Genomic DNA, 17,432 nt, shown 5'->3' on the forward strand with positions numbered 1-17,432 from the left:
AATTCCCATGTCCCAGCCTTAGTTGAATTACCTCTGTGGCTCTCCCTTGAATGTTGTCCAAATTCTCTTTCCCATCTTTAGCCGTGGAGTTTGGAAGGGGACCCAGTTAATGCAAATTTAGGACTGCAGGATTCCTACGTGTTATGTAGCTTCATACCAGTCTCCTGTTCTTAGCCTAAAGCTGTATTGATGATGTAGTTTTCCCCAAACGTGAACTCCCTTCTAGTCAAGACTGCACACTTGTGTTGATCATTTAAGTAATTACCAGTGTTCCTTTTCTTGCTGATTATTCATCGACACCCCTGACCCCACCTTGAGATTAATGCTGACTTTGAATATGTTCCCTTTTTCTGTCAGTTGGCCCTTTTAGGCGATGTTCAGGACCACTGGGCTCAAGGCTGACCCCCTAAAGAGGCCACTTCTGTTCCCCAGCTAGAACTGGCTCTCTCTCGACTTGGGGCCCAGGAATCAAAAGTTTTGAAGGCAGCAAAGATAAATTCCAACTATTGTTTTCCCCCTTGATCTACCAGGTCTGTTGCTTTGTCACAAAAGATTAGATTAGCTTGACAGGATTGAACTACATAAAGCCAGGCTGGTGTTTTTTTGTTTTTTTTCTTTAAAGTATCCTGTTTCCTTGAAAGGCTATAGCTTTCAAATTTTTTCCCAAGTTTAAAAAAAAAAGTCACATGTATTTTTCAAAGTTTTCTTTTCCAACTGGCAGAAATAATTCGAAATTGGTATTGACTTGAATCTTGGAAATTTGCTTTTGCCTCCAACAAAACATAAAATTAGTGAGGGTTGGGGGAGGAGGGCAGTTCCTTCTGTGTCAAATTTATTGCCTGTGTCTGATTAAAAAGAGGAGAGGACTTCCCTGGTGACGCAGTGGTTAAGAATCGCCTGCCAATGCAGGGGACAAGGGTTCGAGCCCTGGTCCGGGAGGATCCCACACACCGCAGAGCAACTGAGCCCGTGCGCCACAACTGCTGAGCCCATGCACCGCAGCTACTGAAGCCCACGAGCCTAGAGCCCGTGCTCCGCAACAAAAGAAGCCACCGCAACGAGAAGCCCGTGCACCGCAACAAAGAGTAGCCCCTGCTCACTGCAACTAGAGAAAGCCCGCACGCAGCAACAAAGACCCAATGCAGCCAAAAAATAAATAAAAATTTTTAAAAAGGAGGAGAGAAAGCAAGGCTGTGATGGGCCAGAAGTGGCTGGGACATGGGGCCAGGGAGCATGGAGTCAGCCTTTGCCCACACTCAGTTTGATACACCAGGCATCTACGGGGCCCAGGGACTCAGGTAGCGTGCAAGTCACAAGTTCAAATACAAGTACCTTTCTGTGCATATACCACAGGTGAGGCCTCAGAAGTGTGATGAGGTTTCAGCAAGGTGGGGAGGCAACTGAGATAAGCCTTGAAGGTTGGTGATGAAACAGATGGAGATGAGGATGAGAGCTTGGGCATTGCAAAGAATGGATTATCAGGAAAGGCCCCGGGACTTCCCTGGCGGTCGGTCCAGTGGTTAAAACTCCATGCTTCCACTGCAGGGGGCACAGGTTCGATCCCTGGTCGGGGAACTAAGATCCCACATGCGGCGCGGTGTGGCAGGAAGAAGAAAAAGAGGGAAGGCCCAGAGGTTGAAAAAGGACGATGATAGTCATCGCGCCTGAAACAGAACACGCGAAGGGAATGCCATGCCTCCCCGACAAAAGGCCCGTTTTGAAAAGAGCCTTCATTCCAGGAGGAGGAATGGGTGCTTCACGTGATGGAGAAGAGGGGCGCCCTGGGAGGTTTCTTAGCAGGAAAGCGACAGGAGCACAGAGTTGCGAAGTTAAGAGCACCAATCAAGCTGCCGTAAGAATTTTGAGTCGCCGCGAGCCAGAGAGCGGTCAGGAGGGAAGCTCTTGCAGCTAAGCAGTGACAGGCCTGTGAGCCAGCCTGGCGGTGAGACAGGAAAAGAAGACAGTGAGAATTTAGGAGGGAGAAGAACCCTGCAAGGCCGAACAGGTGATTGCCCATGAGATCTAACTTAAGCTTGAGTGACTGAAGCCTCACTCGTCCCGGGCCAGGTCGTTAAGGGTTTTGTTTTTTGTTTTTTTTTAACTTAAAGTTTTTTAATTGAAGTATAGTTGATGTACAGTGTTGTGTTAGTTTCAGGCGTACAGCACGGTGATTCAGTTATACATACCTATATATATTCTTTTTCATGTTCTTTTCCATTATAGTTTATTACAAGATAGTGAATATAGGACCTAGAGATTATCATACTAAGTGAAGTAAGTCAGGCAGAGAGAGCCAGGTCGTTCCTAAGGGAGCCGCAGAACGAACAGTGACTGTAAGAAACGTTGCATTCGAGGTGATGATCGATCCCCGGCAGACACGGGGACATTAGACCTGGCCCTCAGGAGAGAGGTGGGTGCTAGGATTCTGGACTCAAGGAAACTGGGAGCGGGGACGTGCAGAATGTGAAGGTCCAGTGCTCAAAACCTGGGGAACAGGAGGGAGCAGCTGAAGGGAAATTCATAACGGGTGACGTCTCAGCGAAGTTCGGAGGGGAACTTCCTCCTCCCGAGGAAAAACCAGACTAGAAACAATTATCTCCTCTGGCTGGGCCTAATCTTCAGTCTGAGTCACATTTAAGAGACCTCAGTCTGGCCCAAGAAAAAGAGCCTGTGTGGCCAGCCCTGGGGCAGAGGCCCAAAAGGTGAAGGGTAGTGTCAGCAGATAGCCCAAGGGGTCTATCTACCCGGGCACCCGGGTTCCTAGTAACTGAAGCCATTGTTAAAATAACCAAAGTAGAATTGCTTCCTAAGTGAAGCCTGGAGACGTCAACATTTGACAGTGTTTTTTGCTTGGCCTCAGAAGCGTGGCTTGCTTAAATGTTGGAGGCCATGCTTCATGAGAACCTGGGGAAAACCAAATGCTTCTCAAGCATCACCAGATGGATACACGTTAGCTCAGATGAACTCCTTTTGACGTGCCAGAAAGATGGGACAGAACCAGCTTCTATCAGTCTGCTCGACGAGACAGGCTCCTATCTGGTTCCCGCAAGCACTAAACTCCCAGCCGAGAACTGCTCCGGGCAGATCCCCAGGTCAAGATGGACATCCAAGCACTCCCCAGCTCTCCCAGGAAACGGCAAGGCAGAGCCGTGTGGGACCACAGTCCTAGGTACTATTTATTATGACCCTTCCTGGGCCTCACAGTTCCTACAATACAATAGCACTTAACACATTTTCCCTACGCTCTCTTTGGGCAAGCATTGAGAATGTGCGGTCATGAATCCTACTCGCTAGGTAATTATTTCTCATTTAACTTGCTCCGTTTCTGTAGAGTATTTCCAAGATGTCTTCCAGGAGCTTCTAACAAGCTTTTCAGCTGTCAAGTGTTGAAACCTTTCTAACCACTAGCCAAAAGCAAGAGAATTGATTAGCAAGAAAAACAAAGCATCTTCAGCCCAGACTCTAAGTTTGAGGTTTTCCTGTCCAGGTGATTTAAACCATGCTGCAGGGAGAGATGTGTGGTCATAGCAGCCATGAAAAATGCCCCCTTGCCTTGCCCACACGTCCTGGGTGGTCCACCTGGACTGCACTTGGGAGGTCTCCCCTCCCCCGCAGAGGAGGAGCCTGGCCCCTCCCTCCCAGCCCTCTGCTGTCACCCCAGCTAGCCTGGCTCTGTGCGTAGGGCATGCGAGGTCCAGGAGGCCAATGGGCATGTTGGGATCCTGGCCCCAACACAGGCACACAGCATTCTGAAGCCATAGATTTCCCATCTGACCCCAACATTTTGGGTCAAAACGTGTCCCTCCCCTCCCGAAAAGATAATGTCCTGAAGTCCTAACCCCCAGATCCTGTAAATGTGACGGTATTTGGAAATAGGGACTTCACAGATGTAGTCATGATAAGGTCATATTGCATGGGGGGTGGGGGACCCTAAGCCCAATCACTGGAGTCCTTAAAAGAAAGATGGAAACAGGCAGGGAATAAACCATGTGATGACAGAGGCAAAGAGGGGAGGGATGCAGCTACAAGCCAGGGAGTGTCAAGGATTGCCAGTAAGGACAGCAGCTAGGAAGAGGCCAGGAGCAGATTCTCCCTCAGAGCCTCCAAAAAGGAATCAACCCTGTTGACACCTTGATTTCTGATTTTTAGCCTCTGGAACTGTGAGAGAATACATTTATCAAAAAACTATATATAGGGCTTCCCTGGTGGCGCAGTGGTTGAGAGTCCGCCTGCCGATGCAGGGGACACGGGTTCGTGCCCTGGTCCGGGAAGATCCCACATGCCGCAGAGCGGCTGGGCCCGTGAGCCATGGCCGCTGAGCCTGCACATCCGGAACCTGTGCTCTGCAACGGGAGAGGCCACAGCAGTGAGAGGCCCGCGTACCACAAAAAACCCCCCCAAAAACTATATATAGCTTCTTTTATCTTATGATTTAATATAGAATATAAACCTCGTGATCACAAATGCACAAAAAATCACTTTGTATATGTATTAGTTTCCCCGCATTGTATATTTTTTCATTTGGTACACATCATAGGTTTATTCTTTTAACATGTGAACTATATTCAAATTTACTCTGGCTCCTAAGATTAAAAAAAAAAAAAAGCGTCCAGTTTGTGATACTCTGTTAAGGCAGTCCTAGGGAGGAACGCAGAGTCTGCTGACGCCCGGCCTCAGCTCAAACCCAGCTCTGCCCCTCCCTAGCCATTTATCCTGAGCCTTTTTCCTAACTTCTGGAAGTCTCAGTCTCCTCATGTATAAACTGGGAATAATGGCAGTACCTATCTCAAGAGTATTGTAAGGAATATTCAAGAGGACACACATAAAGCACTCGGTACTGTGCCTACTGTCAATTATAAATGCTGAAGAAAAGGCATTAGGTTGAATTATATGAACTCGCTGTGACTCAATTAGTTTTGACCTACATACAGCAAAAGGCAATTTCATAGGGTCCAGCCTAACAGTAATGATAGTGATGGTGGTGGTGGTGGGAACAGAGACCTTGTTTATAATACCGTTTGGTTTTTCCAACAACAGTTCTCACTCTCTGACCCCAACCGGGTGTCCTACAGTTCAATTTCAGTGCTGACACCATTCAGCATTAGCACAGACCCCACAGGTTAAGGGCTCAGTCTCACAGGACTGCACCCACTTCAGATGCCAGCTGCAAGTGGGGGCCCCAGACTACCCACACATCTGTCCAGCTGACTCCAAATTTGGGGGTTCCCACAGTGCTGCCTCAGGTTTGCTAATCCTCTAGAACAACTCAGAACGTGGGTAAACCCTGTACTTAAGATGACAGTTCATTATAAAGGGTACGAATCAACAGCCAGATGAAGAGACACACAGATCAAGGAGGGGACGGGGAAGGTGGCATAGGGCTTCCGTGCCCTCTCCAGACACATTACCCTCCCAGCGCCTCAATGTGGGCACCCACCTGAAGACTCTCCAAATCTCATAGTTCAAGAATTTTTATGGTGGTTTGAAGAATTCCCTGGCAGTCCAGTGGTTAGGACTCTATGCTTCCACTGCATGGGGCACGGGTTCTATCCTGGTCAGGGAACTATAAGATCCCTCAAGATGCGAGGCGTGGCCAAAGGAAAAAATATTTTTTTATGATGGTTTTATTACGTAAGCAAGATTGACTACATCATGGGCCACTGATGAATGAACCCAACCTCCATCCCCTCTTCCTACCCTAGAGGTTGGAAGTGGGAGGTGACAGATGGTAGTTGAAAATTCCAATCCTCTAAGCAAGGCCAGGCCCCTCCTTGAAACTATCTAAATGCCAACCTCTGTCACCTCATTAGCATAAACTCAGGTTTGGTTGAAAGGGGCTTGTTATGAATAACAAAAGACACTTCCTTCACTCTTGAAATTCCAAGGGTTTTAGGAACTCTATGCCAGGAACTGGGGGCAAAGGGCAAATATACATATTATCTTTTTATTATACCACAAATTGTTTTGCAATTATTTGTACATCTGAGGACAAGAGTCCTGTTTATTCTTCTCAACCATCCTAGTCCTTTTACCTCAAATAGAGCCAAGCATACAGTCAGATGCTCAATTAATGTTGACCTGAATGACCTTTGTGCTTGACACATATTACCTGGTGGCCGTCTCATCTGTGAAATAAAGCAGCTTTCCCAAGTCTTCTGTGCACTAAAGGAATTTTTTTTTCTGCTCTGTTGCTTCTAAAGGCACTATAAGGACCAAGGAATTTTCTATTCACATGCCCTTGTTGACTTTATTCCAAACAACCTCACCGGTATGCAAAGCACCTACAGATGCTGGCCCTTCCAACCCCTCTGAGTATCTCACCAGTCTTGGAAAGTCAAGAGAGAAAAACAAAAGTTAGCCACGTTTTGAAAAAGACAAGCATTGACACAGACACAGAGAAGTTGAATCGGACTCCTAATACACCATTTCTTCTGGCTTGAAGTGACAATGGAAAGCTTATCCTTTGAGGAAAAGAAGAAGAAGAAGAAGAAAAAAAAAGAATAACTAGAAGCTTCTATCGTCCAGACGCTGCCTTTCATTTTCTACTTGCTTTGCTGTGACTTCGGCAATGGCATTGTCAGATTTTCTGGGCTTTACAGCAGGATGGATGCTAAAGGATCTTTGCAACATCCCCGGGAGGGGACCTAAAGATGCTTTTCTCATGACAGCCTCTGGAGCCCAACCCACTGCCCTCAACATTCCTGAAGCAGAGGGAGGCCCTCCAGCACTGCGATCAGGGAAACTCGGAACCTGGCCAGGGAGTGAAGAAATGAATCCGGCTGTCACGGAAAGAACTTGATGGAGCAAAACCTGTGGCCCTGGGGGAGATTCCCTAACCACAGTTCCTCCAGCTGCTCCGACTTCCTGCTCCACCACCACCTGGAGTCTGTCCCTGAAGACCTTCCCGCAGCCAGCTGAAAGCCCAGGAACCATTCCTCCTCACCTGCTCCAGATGCAGCACAGCACATTCTGGAGAAGACAGACTGGCCCAATTCCCCTATCTGGGACAGAGCTTTGGGGAATGAGTTTCATTCGCACCTCTAGGTTTTAGCTCAATGAGCCACAGAATAAAAAGTGTGTGCCATTTGGGTACTTCTGGCCTATTCTCAATGAATAAATGTCCATTTGAAATGATTTATCTTAGAAGAGAAGAAGTAGTATTTTATGGATGGAAGAAAAAAATCGAGTAACTTCAAAGATCAGTTAAGTGTCACCTAAAGAGGGAACAGTGAAGTTACGACGGACTAGAGAAAAATGCACACAACTGCGGATCCCCCAGGCCAGTCTACTTGGCTCCTCTGGCAGTGGAGGCTCATAGGCTGAGATAGATTCTTTAATCAGCCTTAGGGTTTCTAGTATTTTCTCATTGCATCAGACCCCTAAAATCAGATTCATCTGCAGTCGAACCAGTTACAATTTGGGAGGCAGGAAGATGAAAAAGGAAAGGAGAAGAAAAAGTTTCTGTGTCCAACTTCAACAGACAGCTATTTAAAGAACACAACTTCAGTCTTAGAAGAGCAGCTGTTTCAAAAGACAGAACCCTTGTGTGCTGTTGGTAGGAATGTAAAATGGTGCGGCCACTATGGAAGACATACGGTGGTCCCTCAGAAAATTAAAAATAGAATTTTCATGTAATCCAGCAATTCTACTTCTGGGTCTACGTCCAAAACAATTAAAAGCAGGGTCCCAAAGAGGTATTTGTAACCCATGTTCGTAGCATCACTTATTCACGATAGCCAAAAGGTGGAGGACACCCACACGTCCACTGACAGATGAATGGATAAACTAAATGTGGTACAGACATACAATGAAATAGTCTTCAGCCTTGGAAAGAAAAGAAATCCCGAGACATACTACAACAGGGATGAACCTTGAGATCATGGTGCTAAGTGAAATCAACCAGTCACAAAAGGACAAATACTGTATGATTCCACTCAAATGAGGTACCTAGGGTAGTCAAATTCATAGCAACAGGAAAGTAGAATGGCGGTTGTCAGGGGCTGGTTGAGGGGCCAGGAGTGGGGACGGGAAATGGGGAATTATTGTTTAATGGGTACAGAGTTTCAGTTTTGCAAGACGGAAAAGTTCTAGAGATTGATTGCACAACAATATGAATATACTTAACCCTATTGAAGTGTAAACTTCAAATGGTCAAAATGGTAAATTGTACGTGTATTTTACTATGATTAAAAACAAAACAAACAAACCAACAAACGAAAAAACCACTTGAATGGCCTGGCCTTTGGGGCCACTATTGAGAAGGCAACATTCCATCCATAAGTAGCCATAGCAGATGGTCTCCTTTCCTTACCTGACGTCCTCCTTACCTGTGACAAGACAGGGCAAACACTCTCTCAGCGTTTCAAATCACAGGGCGAACGCTACAAGCTGATGCCACATGCTGGACACTTAGGATGCAGAGGTGACCAGGACACACATCCTCAGGGGATCGAAGGCCGGACACTCAGATGGAGTGATTTCCCTAGGAGCATTGCAAAAACTGTTGCCACGTGTACTTTCTAAATGACCAGCACCGCTGCTGGCTCTGGCTTTCTGCGGCTTCTCCAGCTCCCAGGCTGCACCCCACTCATAATGTCAAGCACGCCCATGGGAAATACAGCACCATTTCCCCACAAGTCTCCTGAGATGCTCCTAGAAAAGCGCTCCACTGCCAGAGACTGTTCCCAGCGCACCGTGAACACCCCTCAGTCCTGAGGGGTAGCCGCTTCTCAGCCACCCTGGGAATTGGGCTGCTGTTTACACCTCTGTGTGTTTGATCCTGGCTGGACCAGTGCTCTCCGTGCATCAGGCTTGAATCTTGGTTTCCTCTGAGTGTTTGGCAACCAGTAGGCCTTCAGGGCACATGAGCTATTGCTTTGCACACTTGTTTTCCTTCCCAAACTGAGGAAAGAGTTTACCCAGTTGGGAGCCAGCTCTCTGACTGGCCTGGGGTGGGAAGTAATGGGAGCCACAACGACTTTTCCCAAGAGTTCACCTCAGTTGGAAATGACCTGAGGCAGGACCAGAAACCACGAGGCTAGGGCCCTGGTGGGGAACCGACAGCCCGCAGGCAGCCTACAGAGCCAGCCGTGGGCTCAGACGATCCGAGTGAGGACCCCAAGGGCAGGGGGCAGGCCACCAGTTGTCCCAGGCTCTGCAGAGTGGTCCAGGTGCTAACGTAGATGTCACCTAATAGGAAACAGGACACCTCTGGGCTCCAAGGTCTTCAGGCCAACTTTTCTCAGCCACACTCACGCACCTGAGTAATAGAGGCCACACCACAAACTGGTACAACTGCTCTGTCGCTGCATCTAGGGGTTAGTTCCTGGCAGGTCGCTGCTGAGGTTCTGGGCCCTTAAAATCCTCAGATGAAACTTCCCGTTCACGTTGTTGTTGTTACTCTGCAGCTTTCTCTCGTCAATTCTTAATTGTGTATCATCTCATTCATGCATCCGACCCACACCTGTTTGCCCCCGCCTCCATTCCCAACATTGTCCTGGATTTACCGTCTCCCTAGGGCTCTTTAAGCTTTGGCCACAGGCCATTCCTACTATTTTCCCACTTCCAACATGGGGTCCCAGGCTTACTCCTTCCACAGGGCCCCAAAATTGCTCCACCAGAAGTGCAGTCTCCCTCCCTCTGCTGAACTCTCAGAGTGCCAGGTCTGTGCTAGGGGAACTCACTGTTCGCATCTCTGCTAAAAGCAATGAAAAGGCAGGGATCTTGGGGCTTCCCTGGTGGCACAGTGGTTGAGAGCCCGCCTGCCGATGCAGGGTACATGGGTTCGTGCCCCGGTCCGGGAGGATCCCACATGCCGTGGAGCAGCTGGGCCCGTGAGCCATGGCCGCTGAGCCTGCGCATCCGGAGCCTGTGCTCCGGAACGGGAGAGGCCGCGGCAGTGAGAGGCCCGCCTACCGCAAAAAAAAAAAAAAAAAAAAAAAAAAGGCAGGGATCTTACCATATTCATCTTTGCATTTCTCCTCCCAAATGCCATTACCCATGTGTCGTGCACAATTTGTGCTCAGAAAATGTTTATGGAAGGGCTTCCCTGGCAGTCCAGTGGTTAAGACTCCACGCTTCTACTGCAGGGGGAATGGGTTCGATCTCTGATCGGGGAAAGAAATTCCGCATGCCGCACGGCGCAGCCAAAAAAAAAGTTTGGAAAGAACACATGCAACTCAATAGTAAAAAACCAAACAGCCCAATTAAAACATGAGCAAAGAACTTGAATAGACATTTCTCCAAAGAAGATCTACAGATGACCAAACAAGCACATGAGAAGATGTTCAATGTCATTAGTCATTAGAGAAACGCCAATCAAAACTGTAAGAAGATACCACTCCACATCCCCTATTATAATTATCATAATAATTAAAAAAAAACAACAACAACAGAAAATGAATGTTGGCGAGGATGTGAGAAAACTGGTACACTCGTACATTGCTGGTGGGAATGAAAAATTGTGCCGCTGCTAGGGAAAACAGTTTGGAAGATCTCAAAAAGTTAAACACAGAACTACCATATGACCCATCAACTCCACTCCTAGGTATAGACCACCAAGAATTAGAAACAGGTATTTAAACAAAAGCTTACACATGAATGTTCATCACAGCACTGTTCACAACAGTCGCAAGGTGGAAACAATATACATTTCGATCAACAGATGAATGTGCTGTACGTGTTACGAAATGAATGAGCCTTGAAAACATTACGCTAAGTGAAAGAAGCCGGTCACAAAAGATGACACGTTACTGTGTCATTCCATTGTATAAAACGTCCAGAACAGGCAAATCTGTAGGGACCGGAAGTAGATCGGTAGTTGCTTACAACTGGAATGGAGATGGGGGTTGGGGAGGGATGGCTGAAATGTATGGGGTTTTTCTTTGGGGTGATAAAAATACTCTAAAAAGGACTGTGATGATGGTTGCACGACTCTGTGTATAGACCCAAAACCATTGAATTGTACACTTTATTTATTTGCTTTGGCCCTGCCTCGCAGCTTTGCGTGATCTCAATTCCCCAATCAGGGATTGAACCAGGGCCATGGCAGCGAAGGTGCCAAGTCCTAACCACTGCACTGCCAGGGAATTCCTTGAATTGTACACTTTAATTTATTTTATTTTTTTGCGGTACACGGGCCTCTCACTGCTGTGGCCTCTCCCGTTGCGGAGCACAGGCTCCAGACGCGCAGGCTCAGCGGCCATGGCTCACGGGCCCAGCCGCTCCACGGCATGTGGGATCCTCCCGGACCGGGGCACGAACCTGTGTCCCCTGCATCGGTAGGCGGACTCTCAGCCACTGCGCCACCAGGGAAGCCCTGAATTGTACACTTTAAATGAGTGAATTGTATGGTATGTAAATTATATTTCAATGAAGCTCTTTTTTTAAAAGAATAAATAAATGTATTTAATAAAATTTTACCATTCAAGTTTTCGGATTCCTGTCTTTGAATACTCATGCCATATACTGAAGACAACATGCCATCATTTAAAATTTGCCGGGGCCCAATTTGAATTCCACAAGTCAAGAAGCTAACATTCTTGAGGGAGTTCTTGGGCCAAAGGAGGAGACCAGATGCCAGCATTAATGGCTTTTGTACATTAAGATAGAAGAGAAGTGATTGAAATTCTAATACCACTTTGTTTCTTTGTGGAAAAAAAAAAAGAAAAGACCCCAGTCAGTGAGGAGGGGAGTCATAAAACCAATAGGTATAAAAAAGTGATGTTGTTCACTGATTAGAATTCCATGAAAGTCTTTGCTCTTCCCCAGGAAACACTGAGCGTCTAGTGTGTTTAGAATCCTGGCTTTTAGAGAGGAGAGGAAGCTACCACAAATCTGGAGGCAGTGTGTCCAGATTTGCAGTGCTTATTCCACACAGGTGACTCCAACCTGGAATTGATAACCAAACAAAACTCACTGGCTAGAGATGAAGACCTTTCCATACAGGTACCGCGCCTTCAGAGCCAAGGATACCCCAGAACCTCATCTACGACTCCGGGTCAATTATGGGCCATCAGGAGAGAGAAGCTTTGCTGGAGGGGGAAGTGCAGGGGTGATAAAAAAAAGATAGGCAGACAACAGGGTGGCTGTGGCGGATGGAACCTCCTCCAGGCGAGGCAACCACTGTATATTTATAGAATAATAAAACAAAATTCATCCTTTGGGGCTTCCCTGGTGGTGCAGTGGTCAGGAGTCTGCCTGCCAATGCAGGGGACACGGGTTCAAGCCCTGGTCTGGGAAGATCCCACATGCCGTGGAGCAACTAGGCCCGTGAGCCACAACTACTGAGCCTGCGCGTCTGGAGCCTGTGCTCCGCAACGAGAGAGGCCGCGACAGTGAGAGGCCTGCGCACGGCGATGAAGAGTGGCCCCCGCTCACTGCAACTAGAGAAAGTCCTCACACAGAAACAAAGACCCAACACAGCCAAAAATAAATAAATAAAATTTTTTAAAAAATTCATCCTTTGTATGGTTGTTGAAGCTATTAGTTCCTTCCCACCCTTGTGTCTGTCCCCCACCTTAAAACAGCTGGGCTGTCCCTTGCTCTTGGCCACAGGAGAAGAAAACCTCACAGTCAAGGATCTGTAATCAGATCTCACTGTTAATCAGGGAAATGGGATTTAAAACCACAAAGAGATATCATTTCATGCCTAACACTGTTGGCAAAAGAGAAACAAGTCTAAAGTACATTGTCCAGGGTGTGGAGCAACAGGAACTCATAATTGCTGGAGAGAGTGTACAAGCTTTGACATCTCCAGAAAAATTCAAGTGGCACAGACAGCAGGACCCTACAATCCCACCCTAGATAAAAAGTCTAGAGAAATCCTCACACACATGCAGGAGAGGATGTGAGTAAGAACGACCAGTGTATTACATTTGTATAAACAGACTGAAAATGACCAAAAGGTCCATCAGGAGAAGAACGGATACATTGTGATATGTTCATTCAATGGATTATCGTAAAGCAGTGAAAAAAGGAATGAACTATTGCTATATGCATCAACATGTATAAGTCTCAAAATGTGTTGTTGAATACAAGAAGTACATTGCAGAAAGATGCACTATGTTATTTATTTACAGTTCAAAAATATGTAAAACTATTTTATTTTTTTAAAATAGCAGGATTATTCACATCCTACCCATTTTTAAAATATTTATTTATTTATTTGGTTGCATCGGGTCTCAGTTGCGGCACACGAGATCTCTCGTTGTGGCACACGGGCTCCAGAGCACAGCAGCTGTGGCGCATGGCAAAACTATTTTATGCTTAGTTATGCATGCATATAGTAAATATAAGTATAAAAGTATACACAAAATGCTAAGCACCAATTTCCAGATAGTGCTATCCTCAGGGGAGAGAGGAGGATCAGATGAGCACTGAGTATGCAAGGGCTTCAACTGTACAATGTTTTTCATATTTTTCCTATATACATACATACATATATATGTATCTCTGAAGGAAATACGGAAAAACGCTAAACTCTAACATACTGGGTAGTAAGTGTGTATGCTGGTATTCTTTTTTTTTTTTTGGCTGGGTTGGGTCTTCGTTGCTGCACACAGGCTTTCTCTAGTTGCCATGAGCGGGGGCTACTCTTCGTTGTGGTGCATGTGCTTCTCATTGTGGTGGCTTCTCTTGTTGTGGAGCACGGCCTCTAGGCGCACGGGTTCAGTAGTTGTGGCGCATGGGCTTAGTTGCTCCACAGCATGTGGGATCTTCCTGGACCAGGGCTTGAACCCATGTCCCCTGCATCGGCAGGCGGATTCTTAACTGCTGCACCACCAGGGAAGCCCTATGCTAGCATTCTTTATATTAACTTTTATTCTTTTTTTGCATGCTTGAAATACTTCATAGTTTCCTAAAAGTCAAAAGATAAAGAAAAGAAATCTGGGAATCTCTTTCTGCATTTGTCTTCTAAAAATTTAGGAATTTAAAACATTCCTTAGAGGAAAGGAGAGATGTACACAAGGTATTTGGGATCAGGGGGTTTAAGAAGAGTTAAGTGATCCCACTCACCTTTTTTTTTTTTTGTCCGTGCCATGGGGCAGGCAGGATTTTAGTTCCCCAACCTGGGGTCAAACCCTTGCCCCCTGCAGTGGAAGCTGCAGAGTCTTAACCACTGGATGGCCAGGGAAGTCCCCCACTCACCTTTACACCATGGAAATACTCCTAGGGCTGAGGGACTCACAGGGGAAACATGGTCAAGAGGCCATGAAAGAGAATATAGATTCTGTGGTCCATGGATAAAGAGCCTTCCATCCCTCCCTCATACAGAGACGTGAGGAGGTGACAAGGGCCAGGACAGTTTTTGGGGATTTGAGTTAGAAAAGACCTGTGCCCTATCCCAGGGATGTGGTTGGGCAGTCTACTACCTTAGTGTGTCACAGAGACAGTACAGTAAGTGGGTTCAGAGCCCCAACATGACTTTTGTGATCCCGAGTGTGGAGCTACACAAAGCCACTAGGGAAACTGAATCCAAATGTGTATCATTAAATAGCCATGAGAGCTGTGGTCCTACTAGACAGGAAGAATATATGGGAGTGGGGGGATTCTGAACAGAATTGGGCAATAAATAAATAAGATAAAGCAACCTTGGTGCAGAGAGTTGCAGACTCAGACCAGATGGGAGACTTGGGCTATATATACGTTCAACGCCAGAGATTCCAAACCCCTCTACAAGGCAAGGGTTCAACTCAACCTGTCTGTGGATCATGAGGAAAACTGGAGTCTGTGAACACAGCAAAATCTCTGTTTGCTGTAACACCTCAGTCCGCTGAGATGGAAACTACAACTTGCTTGGTTCAACTTTACTGTTTCCTCCATGAGTAAGTGTCTTTTGACCTTGGAAAGGGTTCAAATTAAGTATTAATACTTTTCGATTGGATTTTGCAATGATTTGTGTATATTGGGCATTTTGAGTGTTTGTAATGTTTAAGAGGAGCTGGCATTAAGGAGTCTAGTATATTATCTTCATGATTGCAATTTAAAATGTATAACTGAGTAATTGTTTAGATTTGTGATTTTACTAGGTTTATAAACAATATTGGAATGTTTATGAGAACTTGAGATGCACTGGATTTTTAAGTTTAATTTATTATACTTAATAGGATTGTTTTAGTATTGGGGAATGTTCTGATTTTTAGGTATTTGAAGTGTTTATAAATAAAACCAAATATGCTACATTTATAAATCTGATTTAAAATATATAAGGGGATTTAATTAACAAAATGTAAAAAGCCCCTTTAAGAATGATTGTTAAAATTTACTGGATTTGTAAATAAAATAATGAGAGCTGTCAGTTGAACTTAAAAGCTTAAGGAAAATTAGGGGGTTTTCCTCAGAGTATTATTTAAATAAATTGAGTAGAATTTTTTTTAAAGTAACCACAAATAGTGTCTCTTCTACACACAGAGCTCCCCTCCAGGACATTACACAAGTCACTGGCCATCACACTACAGAAGTGGCAGAGGGGTTGCCCAGGGACCCATGTGTGGGAAGGGAGGACAGGCAGGGGCACCACTACGGGCTCACGTCTGGGGCCAGATGTTCCTCTCCCTGATCCCTGCCACTGTGTAAACAAAGAAGTTCCATGGAATCTTTTTTCCACCTTTTTATTAAGAAAATTTTCAAACATACAAAAAATTGAAAAACATACAGTACAATGAACACCCAGATTCAACAGTTGTAAACTTTGCCATACTGATTTTATTTACATCTATCATTTAGCTAGCTAGCTATCTTACAGAACCATTATAAAGCAATTTGCTGATATCATGACACTTTTTCGCAAAATGCTTCAGTAGAAATCTCCTAAAAGTGAGGCTATTCTTTTATAGAACCATAATACCATATCACACCTGACAATGCGAACAGTGGTTAGAACTCCGAGATTTCACTACCGAGGGTGCAGGTTCAGTCCCTGGTCAGGGATCAAGCCAGTTAGCACAGCCAAATTAAAAAAACAAAACAGGGCTTCCCTGGTGGCGCAGTGGTTGGGAGTCCGCCTGCCGATGCTGGGGACACCAGATCGCGGCCCGGTCCGGGAAGATCCCACATGCCGCGGAGCGGCTGGGCCCGTGAGCCATGGCCGCTGAGCCTGCGCGTTCGGAGCCTGTGCTCCGCAGCGGGAGAGGCCACAGCAGTGAGAGGCCTGCGTACAGCAAAAAAAAAAAAAAAAAAAAAAAAAACACAAAAAACCCCCAAGGATTTCCTAATGTCATTTAAATTCTCAGGCCATATTCAAATGTTCTCAAATGTATGTCCAACTGATTTTTTTTTCTCTTGGGTCTGATTTATTAATTCACATTATGTTTTTGAGATACATTTATGTAGTGTGATGCAGTAGTACATTAATATATACTTAAATAGAATATTGTACAATGTATTGTACTGCTACAACATATACCATTATAATATATATATATACGTTTATATATCCATTCAACTGGTTATAAGTGTTATCTTTTCTAGTTTTTGCCTATCCGAATGATGCTTTCTTACACTACACTCCAAGCAAGAATCATGCATTGCATGTCTCTTTATATTATTTTAATCTGGAACAATCCTTCAACTTCATCATTAATTTCATGAAGGAATGTTCTTCCAGGGTCAGTTGTCTTGAAAAATGTTTGTCTTTTTTGTCTCTGAATTTGTCTTTTTTTTTTAATGACAGTATTTAATCTCTGGTTTTTCTAGACAGTATTTTCTCTATCTCTGGTTTTCCTGTAAACTGGAAGTTAGGCCAAAAGGCTCGTTTAGGTTCAAGTTAAATATTTTTGGCAAGTATGCTTTATAGGTGATACTGTGTACTGAATATTGTATCATATCAGGAGACTCATAATATTAGATTGTCCCACTATAACTTGGTTAAGATGGCAGTGTGCTTGGTAAGTACTGGAACACAGCAAACACAAAACAAATATTGTCCATTATTAACCCCATTTTATAGATGAGGAAACTGAGACTCCTATGTTTTCAGCGAATTTTCTTCGGGTAACCTATCTTATGAGTGACAGAGCTAGAACTCAATCCCAGGCCCTCTGATTCCAAATGCAGTCTTCTTTCCCTTCATGATCCAATTCCCAGCTTCTTAGAGCTAAAAGGTACCTTACAAGTCATTCAGTCACTTATTAGTTCATTCGGCAAATAAGTAGTGCAAGCTTACTATGAGATGTGCAGGCCCTGTCTCAGGCACAGGGGATACATCAGTGATAAAACAAGTCCACAGGGAGCTTACGTTGTAGTGGTGTGAGATGGGCAGTAAACATAAACAATAAGGAAAATTATAGAAGATGTTACATGATTTGGAGGAAAATAAAGGAGCCTCAGGGGAATGGGGTGGGTCTCACTGAGAAGGTGACTTTTGAGCAAAGACTTACAGGAGGTCAGAGGGTGAGCCATGTAGAAATCTTGCGAGAGAGGGCTCTAAGCAA

Source organism: Orcinus orca, chromosome 17 (genome assembly GCF_937001465.1).
Source record: "Orcinus orca chromosome 17, mOrcOrc1.1, whole genome shotgun sequence".
Lineage (NCBI taxonomy): Eukaryota > Metazoa > Chordata > Mammalia > Artiodactyla > Delphinidae > Orcinus > Orcinus orca.